Here is a 25,289-nt window from a genome sequence, read left to right as displayed (position 1 = left end):
ACAATTTTAATAAAATAAACCGCAGAGTTGCATATGAGTCTGTATACCCTATTGGTCATAATATAACTTACAATAAATATAGGCAATATAAAATATGACTAAAAGTAAAAGGTATACACAAAGGTTTCAAGATTCAAGATTCAAGAGTTTTAATTGTCACGGCATACAGGTATACAATGAAATGCGGCTGGTCTTGCCCGCGACGATGTGCAATACAGTGCCAATAAAATACAGTGGTACAACATATTAATAGAATCCAATAAAACAGTGCAATAAACAGGTACATGGTGTGCCATCTCGGTATCTGTACATTAGTATTTACAGAGCATATAGGACATGCTAGTTAGCTTTAGTAGTGCAATACACTGTTCCTGATGTTATACTATTTTAAGTGGCCTTTCCTCTGGCCATAAGTGTGCGTGTGTGCGGCATGAGTGTTAAAGTGGCTGCTAGTGTGTGAGCGTGCTCAGCGTGCGTGTCGTGTATGTACTTGTGTGTGGATAGTTCAGTTTCTGTGTCTCTCGATGTTCATTGTTCAAGGCTCTGATGGCCTGGGGGAAGAAGCTTAGCCTAAGCCTCTCCGTCTTAGTCTCTAGAATTCGCAGGCGTCTGCCTGACCTCAGCAGCTGGAACAGGCTGTTATTGGGGTGGTGGGGGTCTTTCATTATCCTGCAGGCTCTGGATTTGCACCTCTTGTTGTATAGAGCCTGCAGGGGAGGTAGCGCAATACCCGTGGTACGCTCGGCTGAGCGCACCACACTCTGTAGGGCCTTCTTGTCCTGTGCCGTGCTGTTCCCATACCAGGCAGTGATGTTTCCGGTCAAGATGCTCTCTACAGCTCCTGAGTAGAAGGACTGAAGTATCTTCCCCGATACTCTGAACTTCCTTAACTGTCTCAGGTGGTAGAGGCGCTGCTTCGCTTTCTTTACTACTGTGCCTATGTGTGTTGACCATGTCAGGTCCTCTGAGATGTGGACCCCCAGGTACTTGAAGCTGCTCACCCTGTCCACGGTAGCCCCGTTAATCCTCAGTGGTGTGTGTGTCTCCCGCTGTCCTCTCCTATAATCCACGATCAGCTCCTTGGTTTTACCAATGTTCAGGAGCAGGCTGTTGTCCTGGCACCAACGTTCCAGTACCTCAACCTCCTCCCGGTAGGCCTTCTCGTCGTTGTCCGAGATCAGCCCCACCACCACCGTGTCGTCGGCGAACTTCACAATGGAGTTGGAGCTGAACTTGGCCACACAGTCGTGTGTGTAGAGTGAGTACAGCAGGGGGCTTAGAACACAGCCCTGGGGGGACCCGATGCTCAGGGTGATGGTGTTGGAGGTCTGACCCCCCACCCTGACCGCCTGGGGTCTTTCACTCAGAAAGTCCAGTACCCAGGCGCTCAGGGCGGAGCTCAGGCCTAGCTCGATCAGCTTGTCCACCAGTCTGGTGGGGACTATGGTGTTGAACGCTGAGCTGTAGTCAATGAACAACAGTCTCACATAGCCCCCCTTCTGACGGTCAAGGTGGGAGAGAGTGCTGTGCAGTACCTGGGAGACAGCGTCATCAGTGGACCTGTTTGTCCTGTATGCAAATTGCATAGGGTCCATATCGCTGGGGAGAGAGGCACAAATGTGGTCCTTGACCAGCCTCTCGAAACATTTCATGACCACAGAGGTGAGTGCCACCGGTCTGTAATCATTTGGACATGTTGGGGAGGGTTTCTTCGGTACAGGGATGATGGTAGACATCTTGAAGCAGGCAGGGACTACTGACTCCGCCAGGGATTGATTAAATATGGCGGTGAACACCGGGGCAAGCTGGTTTGCACAGGACTTAAGTATGCGTCCTGTTATACCATCTGGGCCTGCAGCCTTCCTGGTGTTCACCTGCATAAATGCTCTTCTCACACTGTGTTCCGACAACGAGAGAGCGCCCCCGCCCCCCCGCGGTTGCCCCCCCCCCTCCACAACAGCCGGTGCGCCAGTGACGTCACTAGCCAGAGGGCTAGCGGCGACACTGTCTACACCGAACCGAGCGTAGAAGGAGTTGAGTTTGTCCGCTAGAGAGGCGTCGTCGCTCCCCATTGCGGGGGCGCTGACTTTGTAGTCAGTTATTGTCTTCAGTCCCCTCCACAAGCCTCTTGTGTCGTTTTGTGCCATTTGTGTCTCCAGTTTCTCAGCATATGTCCTCTTAGCAAGTTTAACAGCCTTGCGCAGAGTGTAGACTGAAGCCTTGTATTCTTCCATATTTCCTGACTCTCTGCCCAGGTTATAAGCCGTGGTGCGTGAGTTTAGGGCTGTTCTTATAGTGCTGTCCACCCAAGGTTTCTGGTTTGGGAAAACCCGCGCCGTCTTTGTGGGGACAATGCCGTCTGCCACTGTTGTTATGTAGCTTACAACGGTATCAGCATACTCGCTGACGTCACTGGCGCTTTCTTCAAACATGTCCCAGTCTGTATCCTTGAACGCGTCACGGAGCTCGGCCTCTGATTCGTCAGCCCACTTTTTTGTCTCACGTGACACGACGGCTTCGCGTGATCGCTGTTTGTATGCTGGGATTAAAAAGATGGAGTCGTGATCGCTCGCGTTTACAGAGCCCATCAGTGGCGGAGCCGCTACAGCCTTGTAGGCAGCTCTGAACGGGGTGTAGCAGTGGTCGAGTGTGTTTCCCCCTCTTGTGGAGCAGGCGATGTGCTGGAAAAAAGTCGGCATCACTTTTTTCAGGTTTGCCTGGTTGAAATCACCAGTCACTATCGTCGCGGCTTCCGGGTGCTTGATCTGCTGTTTGTTGATGTGGTCGTGTAATTCCCCCAGCGCTTTGCCGGTATTTGCCTGTGGATGAATATACACGACGGATAAAATGACCGCGGTAAACTCACGGGGTAGGTGATACGGGCGACACAGGATCTGGAGATGTTCCATATCTGGGGAGCATGAACTTGAGAGGACATGTACTTCCTTGGGATTAACCCAGAGATTGTTCGTGAGGATGCAGACCCCACCTCCGACGCTCTTCCCAGAGGCTGCCGTGCGATCTGCTCTCAGGACGGTGAAATTGTCCGATGGAGAGACGCTGTTATCCGGCGTTGCTGGCTTGAGCCATGTCTCAGTGAAACACATGATATTAACGTCTCTCATCTCCCGTTGGAATCGTACCCTCGCTCTCAAGTCGTCCATCCTTCCCTCCAACGAACGTGCATTCGCCAGAAAGATGGATGGAATTGCTGGACGGTAAGCAGATCTTTTTAATCTAAGTCTGATACCGCCTCGTCTACCTCTATGTTTCTTTCTGCCGTTTCCTTTGTTGCCGTTCTCCCGCTTGATTTCTGTTAGCCCTTCTGGGCATAAAGTGTCTCCCAACTCCAATTTGAGTCCGGAGTTTAGGTCCATAAGTGTCTGGCGGTCGTATGACATACCCGCCAGTGATGATTTAATAAAAAAAGTCGAAAAAACAAACATAATAGCTAAAAATGAGCACAATCGTCGCGGAGCTAAACCAAAGGCGACTGACCGGGGTCGCGCCATAGTAATACGCGATCAGATAACGTGCAGATCATAATGAGTTATAGTCCATGCAGGGTTTAGTGGTTAAGAGTCAGACATTCCTAATGGTTCCTCAAGTTCTGCAGCCGTTAGTTCTCCAGCTGCTGGCAGCAGTCCGTGCCCCCGGTTGTGGAGCCTGATGGCCACTGGCTTGAAGAACTGGCAGACGGGCACACAGACACACACGTTGTTGACCTAGTAACGTTAGTGCCAGCTTGCTTGCTGTTGCCTGGTGTTTTGAAAGCGTTCCAGTCCTTACCGAGCGGTGAGGAGGATCTGATGGTGATCCGGGCTTGTTCTTAGTGGTAGAAATTAGGGATGCATGATAATTATCGGGCCGATATCAGCAATTATGATGTCATCCCGATAAACCCGATAACATTATTGATAGCTCCGATAATATATAATAAATTTTTTGGTTAAAAGAAATCCGGTGTGGGTGGATTGGGATGAAGGGCGTTTGTTTTTACTGTAGGCTCCTCCCGTTTTCCCAGTACTGTGGTACGACTGATAGCGTGTGGTTTAGGAAGAGGGAGTTTTTCACAAATCCAGTGCTCCCTTTCTCATGCCTGGCTGTGACGTAGTCGCGTAACTTTCAGAAGCAGCACAGATAGTAAACAAAGATGGCGTCGTCAGACTTTTTCAAAGTTTCAGAGGAAACCAGTTTGCTTGCTATTTTTATTTTTTATTTTTTTGATCTTTTTCCCCCTCCATTTTCCTCCGATTTTTCTCCCATCCCAATGTTAGTCGTTATGCCAATTCCCAATCCCCCCCACAGTCAGATCATCTGGGAGAGTGGAGGCTATCGCATGCTTCCTCCGACACACGTCCAGCCAATCAACCGCTTCTTTTCACCTGGCAGCGCGGATATTCTCCGAGAGGGCGTAGCGTGTGGAAGGATCACACTATCCCACTCAGGTCCCATCCACGCTTAGCAGGCGCCCCGACCGAACTGTAGGAGTCGCTGTTTACAACGACCCGGACCCACCCTGCCAGCTTCTCCCACCCTCTAATACTGCCAATTGTATTAGTGTGAACGGCCAGCCAAGCTGGTGACATTGCTTGCTATTTGTAACAAATGCAGAAGTTCCACGAGGAGGGAAAGGGGCAACAAGCTATAACACATCCAACCTAATAAGTCACCTGAAACATCACCACCGCTACGATGGTGTATTAAAATCCGACGACGACGCCGAGCAGCTAAAGGCTAAGCTAATCCAAAGCCAGCTGCAAAGGAACCGGCGTGGCTTGTACCTATTGACGAGGCATTTGCAAAATTAAAGACGTTTGACAGAGACGATTTGTTTGGTTTATTTAATTCTTTTTGAGGTGTGCTGTCCTATAAATGCCAAGTAATAGTTGTTTCATGGATCCACAACAGTCTCCTCTCCTATAGCGTCAAATGTTTTATCTGCTGACAAAGCACAATACCTGTTGGTTTTTAGTTCACTCATTGTTCAGGGAAATGCATTGTTAATGACATTGGCGGATTGTGAATTTTGTGATTGACTCAAATTATATTTATTTGGAAAAATAAATATAGTCACTTTATTTGAAGAGTCAAAACTGTTCTCTTGGCTTTGTTTTGTTCATAGTAGTAACGTTCATGTCATGATAAATCTGGTTAGGTCAAAACTACAGGAATATACATAATAAAAAGAAATTATAATACAATAAATATATATATATATATTATCGGTATCGACCTTGAGGAGCAGAAAGTTATCGATATCGGGTTAAAAAAAATCAATATCGTGCACCCCTAGTAGAAATCTGTTATCCAACTGTTGAATTATCTGTGGTGACGATCCATGGCTGTTCTTTTTATATTATTATTATTATTATTATTAGCTGCTGCAGCCTCAGATATTATTAGCCCTTCATTAGCAAAATCCAGAACAAACGTTGGCTTAGCAGTGTTTCTCATCTGTTTATCTGACATACATTATCCTAGTTTAGCTTTGCTTAGGAGTCCATGGTAAAGTTGTATTATTTGCAGTTTACCAAACAATTCTTTTTCAATCTTCTGTAGATGTCCATGATATTACATTTAGAGTTGTTGCGATACCGATACCAGTATCGGAAATGCCTCCGATACTGCCTAAAATGCTGGTATCCGTATCGGCGAGTACGCCGAAAGGCTAGCCTCCAATACCATATGACGTCATTTATCAACACGTGCGGTATCCTCCTACTGAGAGTCAGCATTATAAAACAAACGTGTTTTTAATCGACTGTGAATTAAAGTGTCAATGCTGTTTGTCATTTTAACAGCAGATACTTTCTTAAATGCCATCGTCCCGAGAGAGGGTTGTTGACAGGGATTATTTTGACCCCGATATCGATACCGATAACTTTCTGCTCCTCAAGGTCAATACCGATACCGATAATATATATATATTTATTGTATTATTTAAAAAATTTGTATTCCTGTAGTTTTGACTAACCAGATTTATCATGACATGAGCGTTACTACTATGAACAAAACAAAGCCAAGACAACAGTTTTGACTCTTCAAATAAAGTGACCATATTTATTTTTCCAAATAAATATAATTTGAATCACAAAATTCACAATCCGTCAATAACTTGTAAACATAACACTGCTAAATGTAAACATTTGCCAATTGCCATAGTGAGGTTCATCACTCAGTGATGTAAAAATAAAATAAAGGCCTCTAGAACTGTTGCAAATCTTTGCATAAGCCTGGGATTCAAATTCAATACTGGCAGGTAAAATCGGACAGTCAGATATGTCTCTATGTAAACAAAGTGTATACAAACTGAAAAACTGCATTCCTCACAGTATTAAAAAGAAATAAACAAGCTACTGAAACAAGTTCCACACATTAACAAACAGTCATTTTACAGAACAAAGGATTAATTATATTACTTATAATAATCCATATAAATGACAGTGAGTGAACCCTTTTTTCCACTAAACTACTAAAGCATTGAGGTTTCAAACTTTCAATTGTTTTCGTTTTTTTCTCAAAGAGAGATATTGTCTGCTCTGAGAGTGGAGACCACTAGTCACCACCACTAACTTGTGTTTCAGAAACCTTGTTTAAATATGCTGATACTAACGCATATACATGTGAAAAAGTAGAGCCAGGTACTAATATCTAATTGTGTGCCCAGGTAAACGAGAAGCCATTCTTCCTGTTTTCAATTATCAATGTTACGAAGGATCAGATTAAACCGAATATATATATTTATTTATTGATATATATTGAATAGTATTTGTATATCGTTTGATATCCCTTGTATATTCCTTGTACATATACACGGAATATCCCTTTAGCCTACTATAGCCCATAATAGTTCATTCTCTTATTGGACAAAAGGACCAGGCGCCAGGGGACCAGCCCCTGGCGTCAAGTTCAAAGGTACCGACGAGACATGTCCGTACTAGCCCCGGCTCCGCTCAGGGATACGGCTACCGAAATGAGAGTGGCACTATTTGTTCACGTGCATATAAATATGGCGCAAGTAAATGTAGAAGTCCCTTAGTCCCTTACCCTTCTTCCAACTTAGTAACAGAACGTGAAGCCTCACCCACGATACCACGTGCGGTGAAGTATGGCCTGTTTGGCCTTAGAATAGCATCGAGACCTCGTGCGAATTAATAACTGAATTGTCAGAGTTTGGCACTGTACCGTCGAGTGCGACGTATTTCTATTAAGTAATAATAGTCTATAGTGTATGGTGCATCGTGCGGTTAGAGTTCTAAAGTGACCAGCATCTCCAACGCTTCCTCGTGTTATCTAGAGTCTTAACCAGGCTGGGCCGACCACATGGCGCTTGCATCCGAGGAGATCTAGGCGAGGACCGAGGGACATGTACACTGGATTACCTACCCGACGACTGCTGAGCCCTATGCGGCTGGAATATATATTTGCTTTTGTACTGTGATTTGTGGAGCGGATAATCGCCGACGCCTGTGAGTGTTGGATTTACCCCCGAGAGGAGTCAAGTTGAGCTACAGCCTACAAGAGAACCAAGGTGTATTCATCTGCGGATCAAGAGTCTACTGCACTGTCTTCTGTACTTGAAGTCTCCCTAGATATCGTTGACCAGACGGTCTACTACCGACGGCTCTCCTACCCCCCCTACCGGCTTACAACCGGGAGGACCCCTTCCAGAATATCCCGCTATATCATTAAGTGTACCATAGATCTAATTCCCTAAGAGCCAGGTTGTATACTTGCTTCCTGCGTAACCAGAGATTGGACATTCAGTGTTGATTTGCCTACGAGTACTCATTTGCCTTACAAGTGCATTCAAATCATAAATGTAATAGTAAATATCATATGTACCTTTTGCTATATTAAATATTTGATTATTACCTTTGTCTGGAACCGATTTCATTGTGGGAAAGTGTTCATCATATTTAGATATCGTGTACTGTATGGCCAGTAGTTAAAGTACATAAAGCGGTAGTGGTTTAATGATACCATACTTATCAATACAGTCAGGGAATTGTACCCCTCAGTTACAATCAATATTAAGCCTAATGTCAGTGATGTATATCCAGGAGAGGTCATATTCCACGTGGAGTGAACTCCTATTGAGTGGAGCATGTAACGCCTTACTTTTATACATAATAAAGTACCTTGGACCTAATGAACTAAATGTTAACAAAGTATATAGAACAAATATTATTCACTTGATAGTTTTTGAATTCGAGGTAAACAGATGGATAGGTGTTTACTGAATGTGTCATTAGGAAGTGAAGTAGAAGCCATTCTGGATGGATTTCAGGTCATCCGGCCTGAGACTTGAGTGACGATAATCAATAGTTTAACATCAAATTCCTCAATGGGTGCTTAATCATGATTATTATGCCCTCTAAAGTAAATGTTACTGTATTTATAAAGGACCTTTCAATACAGTTAAGTAACAAAAGAGCTTCCCAAATCAAAATAAAAACAAGACTTTACACATTAAGAAAATGCCTGCAGGTTGTTTTAAAAATGAAATCAAACTTTATTTATATAGCCTTTTGTGCAAGATTAAAATACAAAAGTGCTTAACGTGGAAGTCATCAAATAAATGCAACACAATAATTGAAATGGGAATAAAACAACAACAAATAACTAGTGGTAATGAAGTAATGAATTAGATAAGAGCTAATAAAATAGCATGGTGAGACAGAGACTCTGACCGATATGAGGGCCGTCTCTGTGGAGTGACCAGTCCTGAAGCCTGACTAGGGTCTAGGAGGTCATTCTGTAAGAGATAATCAGAAGGTTGGTTGGATACAGCACGTTCAAGTAGAGCTGCCGCGATTACCGCGGTATCGCGGTTACATCACGCCCACCGCAAGAGTAGGCTGAATACCGCGTCACCGCTGTTTTTTTATAATAATAATAAAGTACCCTCCTCTCGTTGGGCTTGCGGCTCTGCAGATATACCCTACTCCTCTATCGAGGTTCCAAGCGACCCTATTGGGTACCAGAAAAGTCACGTGAAACATTGCAGACCACTGATCGTCCTGAATGTCACCAATTGATCAGAGCTCATCACAACACGGCTAATAACGTTAGCTTTAGCTCCCCGCCGGAGTGGACTACCATCGCTCCTCAGGAGTACTAAACGAGACATAATGATTTTACTGTCTGCAACGAATGTTATAATAAAAGCCCTTCGTTCTATACACTTGTCTGATTGAAAACTTTATTAACAGACCGCAGAATGGGACAACTCAGCACGCTCTGAGCAAAGAAAGGAACTGAGATATGAATTTAGTATTGCTTGCCCTTGCTATGGTCCGGTAAATACGCTGATGTTATTGAACGTGTAACTATATAACGTTAATGCCACAAAACGAATGCATTTATTATAAAGTAGTAACTTTATAATAATAATAAGAAGAAAGGGTCGGGGGGGTAACCACCCCTGCCCGCGACACCGAGTGAACGGCGCACGACCAGAGGGGAAACTTCTAATCCGTGTTTCACTTTCAATAACTAATGCGTGCTTGCCGAATCCCAAACAATATTCATGCTGCAAAGTCATCCTCTAAAGATAGACATTTAGACTAGAGGCAGGCTATATGCTATAAAGAGTAGACTACTAAAAAAAAATGCATTCAAACTTTTTTTTAAATTTTTTTTGTGTGCATGTAATAACCGCGGTGGTAGGAAATATTTCGCAAATTTGTGCGGTAAGGAAAACATCAATACCGCGGCAGCTCTACGTTCAAGTGATTTAGAAAGGAAGGAGAGAAGAGAGACAGGATGATAGTTGTCTATGACGGTGGGGTTCAGGGTTGTTTTTATGAGCGGTGTGACTCTGGCTTGTTTCAGGGAGGTGGAAACCAGACCGTACCAAAGTAGTGCCAGACCGAATCACCGACGTCATTAGTTTAACCATTTATTATAATGCATAATAAATGTCAATGGTAATAGTTATTCTTGGTGAGGTGGTTCTACTCTTAGGGGTGCTCCCTGCTGCACCTGGGTGACACTCTGAGGTGATCCATTACAACTCTGAAGTGGAATTGGTCTTGAACTTTGGGTGCTTTCCTTTAAATTATAATCTGAACGTTGAGGTAAATTTATGTAACATTTTCTAAGGCTTTTATTTTGAAATGCCACATCAGAATGTACTGAACGTTTCTGGGTGACACTCTGAGGTGTTCCATTACAACTCTGAAGTGGAATTGGTCTTGAACTTTGGGTGCTTTCCTTTAAATTATAATCTGAAAGTTGAGGTAAATTTATATAACATTTTCGAGGGCTTTTATTTTGAAATGCCACTTCAGAATGTACTGAACGTTTCTGGGTGACACTCTGAGGTGTTCCATTACAACTCTGAAGTGGAATTGGTCTTGAACTTTGGGTGCTTTCCTTTAAATTATAATCTGAACGTTGAGGTAAATTTATATAACATTTTCGAAGGCTTTTATTTTGAAATGCCACATCAGAATGTACTGAACGTTTCTGGGTGACACTCTGAGGTGTTCCATTACAACTCTGAAGTGGAATTGGTCTTGAACTTTGGGTGCTTTCCTTTAAATTATAATCTGAAAGTTGAGGTAAATTTATATAACATTTTCGAGGGCTTTTATTTTGAAATGCCACTTCAGAATTTAGTTTCAAGTTTCTGAAGTTTCTGAACGTTTCTGGGTGACACTCTGAGGTGTTCCATTACAACTCTGAAGTGGAATTGGTCTTGAACTTTGGGTGCTTTCCTTTAAATTATAATCTGAAAGTTGAGGAAAGATTGCTAGTTTACGACATTTTAGAGGGCTTTTGTTTTGAAATGCCGCCTCAGAATGTACTGAAAGTTTCCGAGTGACACTCTGGGTGTTCCATTACAACTCTGAAGTGGAATTGGCCTTGAACTTTGGGTGATTTCCTTTCAATTATAATCTGAAAGTTGAGGTACATTTATATAACATTTTCGAGGGCTTTTGTTTTGAAATGCCACATCAGAATGTACTGAACGTTTCTGGGTGACACTCTGAGGTGTTCCATTACAACTCTGAAGTGGAATTGGCCTTGAACTTTGGGTGCTTTCCTTTAAATTATAATCTGAAAGTTGAGGTAAATTTATATAACATTTTCGAGGGCTTTTATTTTGAAATGCCACTTCAGAATGTACTGAAAGTTTCTGGGTGACACTCTGACGTGTTCCATTACAACTCTGAAGTGGAATTGGTCTTGAACTTTGGGTGCTTTAAAGTGCTTTCCTTTAAATTATAATCTGAAAGTTGAGGTACATTTATATAACATTTTCGAGGGCTTTTATTTTGAAATACCACTTCAGAATGTACTGAAAGTTTCTGGGTGACACTCTGACGTGTTCCATTACAACTCTGAAGTGGAATTGGCCTTGAACTTTGGGTGCTTTCCTTTAAATTATAATTTGAAAGTTGAGGTAAATTTATATAACATTTTCGAGGGCTTTTATTTTGAAATGCCACATCAGAATGTATTGAACGTTTCTGGGTGACACTCTGAGGTGTTCCATTACAACTCTGAAGTGGAATTGGTCTTGAACTTTGGGTGCTTTCCTTTAAATTATAATCTGAAAGTTGAGGAAAGATTGCTAGTTTATGACATTTTAGAGGGCTTTTGTTTTGAAATGCCACATCAGAATGTACTGAAAGGTTCTGAGTAACACTCTGAGGTGTTCCATTACAACTCTGAAGTGGAATTGGTCTTGAACTTTGGGTGCTTTCCTTTAAATTATAATCTGAAAGTTGAGGTAAATTTATATAACATTTTCGAGGGCTTTTATTTTGAAATACTACTTCAGAATGTACTGAACGTTTCTGGGTGACACTCTGAAGTGTTCCATTACAACTCTGAAGTGAAATTGGCCTTGAACTTTGGGTGCTTTCCTTTAAATTATAATCTGAAAATTGAGGTAAATGTATATAACGAGGGCTTTTATTTTGAAATGCCACATCAGAATACTGAACGTTTCCGAGGGCTTTTTTTTCCCTTTCTGAATGTAGCGCTTCATGTCACACTCGTTGTGTATACGATATGAAATATTAATTTGTAACTGAACATAACATCTCTTGCTAAATCGTATGAGATACAAAGGGGTGAAGGGGAAACAGGATGGCAACTGTCTGTACACAGGAAGGCATTAAGGAAAAGGTAACGTTAGCATGAACTAAAAACCTTTTTACCGTAATAAGGCAAGTGTATGCGCAAACAAAAATAAACGGGTGGACCACTTGACTGTGATATCCGAATTGCAGGCTGGCTTGACCCCGGTACCTGGTGCCATATTCACTCAGTTTCAGTAACTACAGTATATAACCAGACCTGGTGCCATATTCAATCAGTTTCAGTAACTACAGTATATAACCAGACCTGGTGCCATATTCAATCAGTTTCAGTAACTACAGTATATAACCAGACCTGGTGCCATATTCAATCAGTTTCAGTAACTACAGTATATAACCAGACCTGGTGCCATATTCAATCAGTTTCAGTAACTACAGTATATAACCAGACCTGGTGCCATATTCAACCAGTTTCAGTAACTACAGTATATAACCAGACCTTGTGCCATATTCAATCAGTTTCAGTAACTACAGTATATAACCAGACCTGCAAACTGATAAGAGGTGAAAAAATGACATGTTTGTAAACCCCATTCCCCCAGAAGAAAATTGTTGTGATTTTAACATTTAAACGAAGCACTCAAGACAAGAAAATATAGGGGAAAGACAACCTTTATCCGGGTCTGACAGCACTACAATTTTCATATCATATAATGCAGAGGCTGAGACTCACTTTTTTTGCTGACGGTAGAACATTGCGTACGAATTGGAAGAGCCGTTGTGTGTCACACTAACCCTATTTTCAGACAATAGAGGCCGTCTAGTCGACTCTAACAAGCTAAGCTAACACTAGCCGCAGCTAAGCTAACACTAGCCGCAGCTAAGCTAACACTAGCCGCAGCTAAGCTAACACTAGCCGCAGCTAAGCTAACACTAGCCGCAGCTAGGCTAACACTAGCCAAACATACACCGGTACCAGCTAAGAAAATACTAGCTCCTGCTACAGAGGGGGAAAACTACCGCAATATACCAGATGACAGTAACGAAAATAACTATTACAATGAACGTGGAGCATCACCAGGAGGACGGGGCTCAGACATCAGTCCCACTAGAGACACGATCAGGACAGAGGACTGCAGCAGCAGCAGCAGCAGGACCACGTGACTCACTGCAGGAAGCCATGATACTGATGTCAACGTGGCGCTGCAGCCCAGGAGACCAGCGTGTTTTCGCGACAGCGCCACCTACCGTGTTGGATGACAATCAGAGTGTTTGAGTCAATAGCATATATCTGCAGAGCCACAGAGCCCAACGTCTGGGCGGGGCTTCGTGGCGTGGACTAGGCTTGAGGCGGGGCTTCGTGGCGTGGACTAGCCTTGTGGCATGTACCTGGCTTTCAGTGATGCCAGTAACGCGTTACTAAGTAACACGTTATTGTAATCTGATTACTTTTCCCCGAAAATAGTAATCTAACGCGTTAATCTTTAAAAGCCAGTAATCTGATTGCAGTTACTTGTCCAAGTGGCTGTGCATTACTATTTCGTTACTATCTCATCATAAATTCATAATGCAGGCGGAATGCAGTATTTTATTTCGTTTTCGACAGTCAAAAATACATTTTGAGCTGTTTTTCTTTTGGGAGTGACGTGGTGTGGCAGTGAAAGGGTTAAATACAAGAATGTGTCCCGCGGCGTGACTGGTCCCTCTGTCTGTGAGTGACTCTGCTTTGGTACAATCACATTCCCCATCCACAGTCTGCGAATCAGAGGCAGAGTAGGGCGGGTCTTCACAGCACGTCATGTGACATATGCGCCAATCGTGTGACAGCAGGGCTCCGTCGTCGGAGAATTCCACCCCAAAACGCTTGGCAAAATTAAAAGTGAAACCGCAAGATGACTTTTGCGGTTTCTGTTCAGAATTCCACCCCAAAACGCTCGTCTAAACGTAGCCTCAGTCACTACTTCACGGCGGAGGAAACAAAATACTGTCTACCGCTAAAAAGAGCACATCCAATTGCATTGAAAGCATCTGGAATCACAACACTAGCCGACGCTTCGACTAGGTACAGGAGGGTTGATGGTGGCAGAGCAAAAGCTCTTATTTGCCAGATTTACAGTTAATTTACATGTTAAAGAGAGACTGATTGTATGTTTATAGAGAGACATTTATAAAAACAATTTAATAGTTACAGTTGATATAATTGAATAGTTCAGCCTGCATTTGTTAGATGTGATACACTGGTTTTGTAAAACCACTGGCTGGCTGCTCTAATGCTGTGAGCATCATAGACTGTTGCTTTACCATACTTGATGGTACAGAAGCTGAAGCACTAGTTTAACAATTTACGTTATGTGCAGAGAAACAAGTTAAAAACAATTTATGCACTTTCAATAAAGCGTTTAAAAAAAAACTGTTGGGGGAACGACGACGACTTCGTAACCTAGTTACTTTCAAAGTAACTAAGTTACTCTGATAATCAAGTAATCAGTAAAGTAACTTAGATTACTTTTTAAAGGAGTAATCAGTAATCAGTAATCAGATTACCATCACTGCTGGCTTTGCACTACTGCGCATGTGGATGAGGGGGGGGGGGGGCTCTCTCGCTCGCTCTCTCTCTCTGGATGACCGTGATGCTCTGCGCAAACTCGGTCTGGTCCCTCAAATGGCAGGACATGTAAACAGTCAAGTTGCAGAACAACTGTTTGCACAAATGAGAAAGAATAATTACTTTTTAACGCAGCAACAACCATCGACCCATCTGTTCCTGATGAGAAACATCATAGAACACTTCAACAACAACAAAAACAGGAAGCGAATGGACAACATCACACAAATATTTGGGACAGTGGTGGCAATAAACAGCTACCACCAGGCTGTATTGGGTACATTTTCTACTTGCATTAAAGATATTTAATGCATTAATCCTGTTTTTAATTGATCTAGGAAATAATGTATATTTCATTCATCAAGTTCACTGTTCCTTACTAAGCTGTGTTTGTCATCTGCTTACAGTGTCACAGGAAGCAGTCCTTGATCTATCACAGGAAGCAGCTCAAGGTGTGCTCCCTGAAGCACATTTCTACCAAAGGTAGCTGCATTTCTGGCAGACTCTCTGATTGGCCGACGCCAGTTTCTACACTGGTTAAGCTTAGGCAATCTTCGAAGTTGGTTAAGGTTAGGCAAGTTATTTCGACGGTTAAGCTTAGGCACTCTTTCGAAGTTGGTTAAGGTTAGAGTTTGTCTTAGAGCATGGCGATAGAACGCCAGGTAGTTTGCAGGCTGTTTGACGTGGAAATGGGCAAAGACACAGCTCATCACGCTATTGGGCGCACATGTCACATGACCAGAAACGTCTGCCAGAAATGCGGCTACCTTTGGTATAGACTCCCCTGAAGCGGGTTCAGGTCTGCCCCCAGCAATGACAAGTAAGTGGAATTGCATGTGTAGCAGCCTGAATATTCTACAAAGTATTCAGTAGTGCTAACTAACTGTTACTTTCCCTGTGTGTGTATAACGTGTGATTTACAGTGTTCCTTTGGATAGCCTAACAGTGTTCCTTTGGATAGCTCGCCCAGTCTAACGACGAAGTGAGGTGCTACTCTTCTCCAGAGGCAGTATGGATTACTAGCAATAACATTGAGCCTTTGTTTCCCTTTCTGGAGCGGTCTTTGCGTGGGACCGGTGGAGGTTGCCAGCAGGGGGCGGAGTGCAGTGGTGGCAGGCGGAGCAGTGGAGAGAAGCAAGCAACGAGGAAGAGGGAATCACCTGGAGGTGAGGGGAACAGGAAGCTCTCTTCGACATTGGACTTGGCCGTGAACGGTCGCAGCCACAACGGGAGGTGCTTTGGAATAGCCCCGTTGAAGAAGTCAGTGAAGGGGAGCCCCGCCGGAGCGAGCGACGGGTGATGAGACAAACTTGCTAGTGACGGGTTATCCTAGAAGTATCCGTGATAGTGTGTGAGTAAGAGAAACCGAACCCAAGGACTAACGTCTAAGCTAACGAGACTAATGTCTAACGTTATCGGGTTATAGTAGTTACTGTGTGCGGTATAGTAGCATGCCGCTACCGGCTCCGTCTGACTCGAGTAGACTACCGGGCGTGAGGCGCTGAAGAGACCGGTGGTGTAGCCAGCCACGTTGCGTTGCGTTAACAGTATAACCAAATAGCAGGAGGGTGCACCGAGACCCAAAGCTTAGCTGTGTTTAAGGTAGCACCAAGTATTAGCTCGCGCAACGGAAGCAAGTCAGCAACAGCAGCGGTGGACGGTTCCCAGACGGTACAGAGGATGCCTCTTCCCACCAGCAGAGGACGCCATACAGCACGCTCTGCCCGCTAACCACTGCCTGCTGTTCGCCCAACATGCTGGCTGTGCTCGCAGATTGCCGACGCCATCTTGTCATCCGGACTAGCGGTGACAAGAGTGGGTTCGCCATCTTGGCTAAGTACTAACAGTACCACGTGTGTATCAACAGCAACGTCCATTGAAGTGAACGCTAATCACCAGTGTCTAAAGGGTACCCCAAACAATTTAAGCCGGCTTAGGTTAGGTTTTCTTTGATAACGTGGGCCCACATTTATTGGTTATTTTTGTTATTGATTTATTGACTGTTTGATTCTGAGACTCCCAAAGTGTTTACGTTCTATGCCTGGGTCCCCCAGTACAAGCGGGGTGGTTTAATGTATTGAGCACTCAGTGCCTATGGTGGGAAGAGCTTCCCCAACATTGGTTACAAGAGCACCCGGTGCCATATGAGTAAACCTTAACGTTGTAATGTATAATCTGCCCAGGCTTCACTAAACATAGATTTAATTGGGATCATTGTGTGTGTCTCTTTCTTTGAGTTCCATTTGCTATTTTATTCTCTGGGTAAATATTGTGACGGCATAATTATTTAACCCTTACACCCCATTTACAGAATAGCATTTGAAGGGTCTATACAGGTGGTCAAGGAAGGGTACTGCTTAAAGGGAAGCCCAATAATACTATTGAACTGACAGTCACTGGGTGTGGGAGGGCTGTCGGAGGTACTGAGGGAGTGAGGGTGTGTGGGGAGCTACTGCTGACCGCCTTGGAAGGCGAGGGAGACCAGAGTACCAGTCCCCAGTTTAGTAATTCCTGGGCCCCATCCACTCCAGCTGCAAGCCCTCCAGTACGACGTTCCGGGCCAAAGACGGGGGTACTTATAGGTCCAATACTATAGTATCCTACTACCCAATGTCTGTGTACTACTACTCCCACAAGCAGGGATAATCCACCCTTCTACATTTGGCGTCACGAACAGGATCAACATCCTACTCCACTTCCTTGACAGACCAGTAGAGAGACCATGAAGTCCAAAAAAAGGACCCGTGCCGCGCAGGTGTCGATCCGACAGCTGTTCGCTGACCAAGAGCGGTTGAGCGTGCGCCAGGAACAGCTCTCCCAGGCCTTGCAACCGGAGCTGACCGAGCAGGGTAGAGAGACCATGACGTCCGACGAAGAGACCCGCGCCGCGCAGGAGTCGATCCGACAGCTGTTCGCTGTCCAAGAGCGGTTGAGCGCGCGCCTGGAACAGGCGCAGGAGTGGCAGGTGAAGTTTGAGGAGGAGCAGCTGCGGGGCGACCAGCTGCAGCTGCTGTGTGACCAGCTGCAAGGGTATCTTGACTAGGCGTGGCATCGGCTGAAGGATCCGGAGTGGGATCCGGAGTGGGAGCTGCAGGAGAAGTGCCGGACTCAGGCGGCACTCCTGGAGCAGCAGGCCGAAACAGTGAAGAAACTGGAACAGACCCAAGCCAGGGATCTGGAGGAGCTGCAGGAGAGGTGCCGGAATCAGGCGGCACTCCTGGAGCAGCAGGCCGAAACAGGGAAGAAACTGGAACAGACCCAAGCCAGGGATCTGGAGGAGCTGCAGGAGAAGTGCCGGACTCAGGCGGCACTCCTGGAGCAGCAGGCCGAAACAGTGAAGAAACTGGAACAGACCCAAGCCAGGGATCTGGAGGAGCTGCAGGAGAAGTGCCGGAATCAGGCGGCACTCCTGGAGCAGCAGGCCGAAACAGTGAAGGAGTTGGAGCAGGCACTCCAAGAGAAGTGTTACTCTCGGGCGGCTCGGCGGGAGCAAAGAGACGGCCAAGACGCCGCCACCGAAGTGAAGAAAGAGGGGGTGGTCACCAGGGAGGAATTGACCGCTCAGGTGAAGGCCCTGGCGGACATAGCGAACCGACAGGCAGGCCCCCTAGACCAACAGGAGCTGGCCCTGGAAAGGACCCAAGCCGCCCTCGACGGGGGACAGACGTTCCTCGACCTGACGATGGCGGCGATAAACTGGTCCGAGGAGGAGATGGTCCTGCCCCCCACGGAGGGTCCCGCCCCTTCCCCCGCTCCCGAAGCGCCAGGCCCGGAGGAACGGACCAAACCACGGGGGGTCTCGACAGTCGTCACAGGACGGATGGGGACCCAGAAGAGGAACCGCGGGTACGACTGGGCGGAGATGCGGCGACTTCAGGCGGAAGGGCCCCAGCTGGAATCAGTGGGGCGGGCAGTGTTCCGAGGGATCCAGCCCTCCAAGACCCCGTTCGATCGGCAACGGGAGAAGAAAGAACCGGACAGGAGAGGGCATGAGAGAGAGCCCGACAGGAGGGGGCCGGAAAAGAGAAAGGCCGACCAGGGAGAGCCTGCTCAGAGAGAGCCCGAAAGGAAAGGGCCTGGGAGGAGAGAGCCCAACAGGAGAGAGCCCAACAGGGGAGAGCCCCACAGGAGAGAGCCCGACAGGAGAGAGCCTGCTCTGAGAGAGCCCGACAGGAGGGGGTCTGAACAGAGAAGGGCCGACCAGAGGGGGCCTGAACCGAGAGAGCCCAACAGGAGAGAGCCCAACAGGAGAGGGCCCGACAGGAGAGAGCCTGCTCAGAGAGAGCCCGACAGGAGGGGGTCTGAAAAGAGAAGGGCCGGCCAGAGGGGGCCTGAACAGAGAGAGGCCAATAGGAGAAAGCCCAACAGGAGAGAGCCCAACAGGAGAGAGCCCGACGGGAGAGAGCCTGCCCAGAAAAGGGCCGGCCAGAGGGGGCCTGAACAGAGAGAGCCCAACAGGAGAGAGCCCGACAGGAGAGAGCCTGACAGGAGGGGGCCTGAACACAGAGAGCCCGAACGGAGAGGGCCTGACAGGAGAGAACCCGATGAGAGGGGGGCTGAAAAGAGAGGGGCCGACCAGAGGGGGCCTGAACAGAGAGGGCCCAACAGGAGAGAGCCCAACAGGAGACAGCCCGACAGGAGAGAGCCTGCTCAGAGAGAGCCCGACAGGAGGGGGTCTGAAAGGAGAAGGGCCGGTCAGAGGGGGCCTGAACAGAGAGAGCCCAACGGGAGAGGGCCCAACAGGAGAGAGCCCGACAGGGGAGGACCTGAGGGGAGAGAGCCCAACAGGAGAGAGCCTGACCAGAGGGGGCCTGAACAGAGAGAGCCCAACAGGAGAGGGCCTGAGAGGGGAGAGCTTGACGGCGGAGACCGGGACCTCTGGAGGCAGAGCTACCGACGAGGTTTCTGACCAGGAGGTCAAGGAGGCGAGGACCGCACAGAACAGGGGCCTCGTTGGCGTCGCTACCGGCGCAACTTTCAATACCGGCGCAGACGCTCACCGGCAGGTGTCAAACCGGGCCTAGAGGGTGGAGATGGGAGCCTCAGGAGGGGGGCGTCAGGAGAGGTAAAGTCAGTCCCCTCAAACGAGGATGGAGAAGACAGCGGAGAAGGGGGCGAGGAGGGCGCCGCGGGCGGCTCCTCAGAGGCCTCGGCGGGCGGAGCCGTGGCCAAGGGCCTACCAGCAGAGACAGACGGATCTGACGCGGGATCAGATGCAGGGAAGGTTGGACAAACCTGGCCCCAGAGGAGCACCAGAGGTCGGCTACCCGCTCGGGATCGCCAGGACGAAGTGCTGATGGTTGTAGAACACTGTGTGAAACTAATGGAACAATGTGTGAAACTGTGGGTCTAAGGACCGTTTTCATGTAATTAAACGGGTTTCATTGAGTAACTTGCAGAGGACTTGGCAAGTTTAAAGTGGGGGGAAATGTAGCAGCCTGAATATTCTACAAAGTATTCCGTTGTGCTAACTAACTGTTACTTTCCCTGTGTGTGTATAACGTGTGATTTACAGTGTTCCTTTGGATAGCCTAACAGTGTTCCTTTGGATAGCTTGCCCAGTCTAACGACGAAGTGAGGTGCTACTCTTCTCCAGAGGCAGTATGGATTACTAGCAATAACATTGAGCCTTTGTTTCCCTTTCTGGAGCGGTCTTTGCATGGGACCGGTGGAGGTTGCCAGCAGGGGGCGGAGTGCAGTGGTGGCAGGCGGAGCAGTGGAGAAAAGCAAGCAACGAGGAAGAGGGAATCACCTGGAGGTGAGGGGAACAGGAAGCTCTCTTCGACATTGGACTTGGCCGTGAACGGTCGCAGCCACAACGGGAGGTGCTTTGGAATAGCCCCGTTGAAGAAGTCAGTGAAGGGGAGCCCCGCCTGAGCGAGCGACGGGTGATGAGACATACTTGCTAGTGACGGGTTATCCTAGAAGTATCCGTGATAGTGTGTGAGTAAGAGAAACCGAACCCAAGGACTAACGGCTAAGCTAACGAGACTAACGTCTAACGTTATCGGGTTATAGTAGTTACTGTGTGCGGTATAGTAGCATGCCGCTAACGGCTCCGTCTGACTCGAGTAGACTACCGGGCACGAGGCGCTGAAGAGACCGGTGGTGTAGCCAGCCACGTTGCGTTAACAGTATAGCCGAATAGCAGGAGGGTGCGCCGAGACCCAAAGCTTAGCTGTGTTTAAGGTAGCACCAAGTATTAACTTGCGTGATGGAAGCAAGTCAGCAACAGCAGCGGTGGACGGTTCCCAGATGGTACAGAGGACGCCTCTTCCCACCAGCAGAGGACGCCATACAGCACGCTCTGCCCGCTAACCACTGCCTGCTGTTCGCCCAACCTGCTGGCTGTGCTCGCGGATTGCCGACGCCATCTTGTCATCCGGACTAGCGGTGACAAGAGTGGGTTCGCCATCTTGGCTAAGTACTAACAGTACCACGTGTGTATCAACAGCAACGTCCATTGAAGTGAACGCTAATCACCAGTGTCTAAGGGGTACCCCAAACAATTTAAGCCGGCTTAGGTTAGGTTTTCTTTGATAACGTGGGCCCACATTTATTGGTTATTTTTGTTATTGATTTATTGACTGTTTGATTCTGAGACTCCCAAAGTGTTTACGTTCTATGCCTGGGTCCCCCAGTACAAGCGGGGTGGTTTAATGTATTGAGCACTCGGTGCCTATGGTGGGAAGAGCTTCCCCTACATTGGTTACAAGAGCACCCAGTGCCATATGAGTAAACCTTAACGTTGTAATGTATAATCTGCCCTGGCTTCACTAAACATAGTTTGTACATAACAGTAGTCATGTTAACATCAATGAAATAGAGAATCTTACTGAGCATTTACACATGAGTAAACCTGGTTTCAGATATTAAGGATTACACTAAACTTTAAACAACAATTGGTGTTTCCCATGATTTAGTGCGAAGATGAACTCAAGCAACTCAACACACAGGGTGAGCAGACCGTGGCTTGACCCCACGACTACACACACGCACAACCCGCACGCCGCCAGGGAACGAACGGAAGGAACAACCTCGTTACTGCCCCCCAAAATCACGGGGTGAAGAGCAAACCCAACCCCGTGGCAAGGCTGTAGCAGCGGAGCGCGAAGGAAGACCCAGACCCACTGAAGGGACTGGATCCCCCGGAAAAAGGGGGCCCGGAGAGGTCAATGACGCCAGGCATCAAGACCCCACCAGCGTATTCGGATAAGGCCCCTCCAAGAGCGGGCCCTTTCCCCCCAATAGCACACCGCCTGGCACACTGACTCTGAAACACAGGCAGTCAGCATGGCCGTAAGCACTCAAAAAGGTTAACCAACGGAAGCAGGCAGCGCACCGGGGAAACCAGGCAGCATTTTTTTAATTTTTTTTTACATTTTTACATCCCACCACCCTCGCCATAGGGAGGAGACGGAAATCCCCAGAGAGACTTCCCACGCGAGCTGTATAGATTGAAAAAATATATTGCAGCTATGTAATACTTGGGTTAGGGCTTTCCGAGGAGGAGGCACTGAACCAATACACACTCAATAATCGAATTGAATCGAATACACACACAATAGAGCAGAACTCCTTTTTGAAGTTCTACTCACCTTGACAATCTGAGGAGGAGGCTCTGAACTCTGAGGAGGCTCCCTCACAGGGAAGGAGAGTCCGAACTCACAGAAGGCCTGAGGAGGAGCTTCGTGAGGAGGAGCTCTGACAACTCCCTGAAACAGATCCATAACATGGACCTGAACAACCCACGGAAGTCTTACCAACAGAGATGCGCTCAGTGACGTACTCTATGGCGGGGGAATTTCCGCGGTGCACACGCCCAATCTTCAAGGGCGTGGGACCAGGAACCCCCCCCCCTCTTACCATGTAACGTGCCAAACAGCAACGTAACAGGAACCTTGAAGGACAGGAGGTTTTAACCCCTGACCAATCAGAAAAGGGGAGGAAAGGATTACCAGTTCACCCCTTTACAACCCCACACCCATGATACGATGTAATGACAAGTAGAGCATGACACAGTCATAGCCCCGCTACATGAAGCATCGAAAAGCCTCACATAACTCATGTGCTAACCTGCTATTTGATTTTTACTAAGGAAAAAACACAGAACAGAGAGGGCCCCCTTTAAGAGCCCCGGTACCAGACTTACATATGTGCTTCTGTGGGCAAAACCTAACCCAGTTGTAGATCACAAGACACACACAACCCTTCATCACAACAAAAAATGGCAAAAGTACACTCTTGCTACAGAGGAACAGCGTTTTTCATAACGAGAGAATACAGAATACTCGATTACGTATTGGCCACAGGCCTTGCCAAGCACACATGATAAGTGACCAAACAATCTTTTCTTTAGGAAAAAATGGTTTCTCAAGCGGAAAGCACAACCCCAGCAATTAAGCAGAGGGTTACATCGTATCCCCACAAACACAGTGACACAATATATTGTAAACAACATGTCTGAGAGGAGGGTGGGGAAGCCCCAGGGAAACCGGGGGGACCACCCCTCCTTCCTTACCCTTGATACGACCAAGTTGAACCGGTAACCCTGTTAATATGTGAACACACTGTTCATTGTCATTACAGGCTGAGAAAATAATTCATTCCTCAATCACATGTCACTAAGCATAGCTTCATAGGTTAATTAACCCCCTTAGTTGTGAGTTCATGTTACATGAACACACATGTTCTCATCACAACTAACCAGATCATTTTTACACATGTAAACAACAACCCGATTTCTATGGAGAGAGAAGCTATACCAGTGACAAGACAATTCACACACAACACGCGTCGTATTCTCAATGTATTTCAGCAACACACGTTTTGGAAAACATCGTTATTACAAAACATTTAGAAGGGAAGGAAAGAAGAAGTGTTTAAAGTCCGGTCGGGACCTTCCTACCCTGAGCGCAGGCCAAGATAACTGCAATCTGGCTAACGGGACACCGAAGTTGAACACAGCATCTCCTGTGTCGGCGACGAGGGTAGCGTCGTTGCGCCACCCAGCCGCTACGTTTCTCCATGTTGACGCAGTCCTCGCTGGCAGGGCTCCCGGTGTAGGTTCAACTGATATCCTCTGTCAAAGATGATGTCGTAGTCAGTGTTTAAGGCATGTTATAGTCATAGAAAACGTTCAACAGTGTAGCATTAAGCTAACAGCCGTCCGACTGATAGCAACAAGCTAACGTTTACTAGCCTGGTAACACAGTGAGCTAACGCCGCAGCTAACAGCTGACTGGCTAACACAGTAGGCCACAACTAGCACGCCAGCTAAGCAGCTATCCGACTGATAGCAACAAGCTAACGTTTATAACACAGTAGGCCACAACTAGCACGTCAGCTAAGCAGCTATCACCTGAACTGTACACAACAACATAACAAGCCACACTTCAGACAGGCCGCTGTCCAAGTCCCTCCCCTAAGAGGGAAAAGAAAAAGAATGTCAACACAGATTTCAACGGTGATCCAGACATACAGCAGGGCCAGCACAGTTCCCATTTCGGGCTGCAGCCGACTTTGAGCATGGAACTCCCGATAAAGAAGATCCTATGCCCACATTTCCTCGTTAGGGTATACTTTCATTTTTATATGAAAGGTGGGGCCTGCACGGGACAGAGAAGCATCCGCTCGAGAATCCTGGGTTCACCAGGACCTGGTCGCGGCCCACTAGATTGACCATCATGGGCGTCAGACCAAGATCCTCCGACCGCCGTTTAAGCTGAGCAGAGGACCCCAGCCTGGAGTCGGCGTTTCGTAAATTGTCAGCTAACCCCCACAGCATCAACAACCAGAGCTCGCAAGCAAAACAGTACGTACCCCATCCTGGAAACAACCGCTTCTCACAACAGTCGGTGCTTCCCACAGTCCAGCTGTGTGGCCGGAGGGCAACCCCATCCAGCCGCAGCAAGGACGACTGTAGCTGGGGAGCATGTCAGCGGCGTGAGCTCCTAATACGAAAAAGCCGTTGAAGGTCAGAATGATCATCATCTTCCAGACACTCCAGTAACGAAGACAATATGGCCGTATTTTCTCGAAATAGTGAGAGAGAAAATAAAGATATGATGTCAACGTAACTTCCCGTTCTTTTGTTTTCCAACTTTCTTCTACTAACAACCTCGTCAAGTGGGGATCTACAGAAGGCACTTCCTTGTGGTGAAAGTGAAGAAGGAGGCGAGTAGGTGACCACACACCTGCTTATGAAGGTAAGCGGATGGGGGTGTGGCCAGACGAATGTTGGGATGTAAAGGTACATGGTGGAATTTTTTATTCAGTGCTCGTGCACGAAGTGAAGTACAGTGCAGTATGATGCTGAGCGAGATCCATAACGAAACAGAACTTGATATGTATTTTACCAGCCTAAGCTTTGGTGATTAAGCCCTATTTTCTATATATATATGGTTTACACCAGGAGTGAAATTACACTATTATCTTCATAATTAGTTTGACATTTCTAAATGGCATTCAAATACCTTTTATCTAATATGGTTTAATTAGTTTGATCTTGTTTATGAATTTCCATGAACCTTTAGGAAAAGCAAGTTAGGCCTGTGCCCAGACCTCTGTTTCCCTCTGCCTGTAATCTTTTAGGTGCTGAGTGTGACTTTTCAGTTCCTTTGTTT

Source organism: Notolepis coatsorum (assembly GCF_963971535.1).
Source record: "Notolepis coatsorum genome assembly, chromosome: 7".
NCBI classification, from domain to species: Eukaryota; Metazoa; Chordata; class Actinopteri; order Aulopiformes; family Paralepididae; genus Notolepis; species Notolepis coatsorum.
This window is presented reverse-complemented; position numbering follows the sequence as displayed.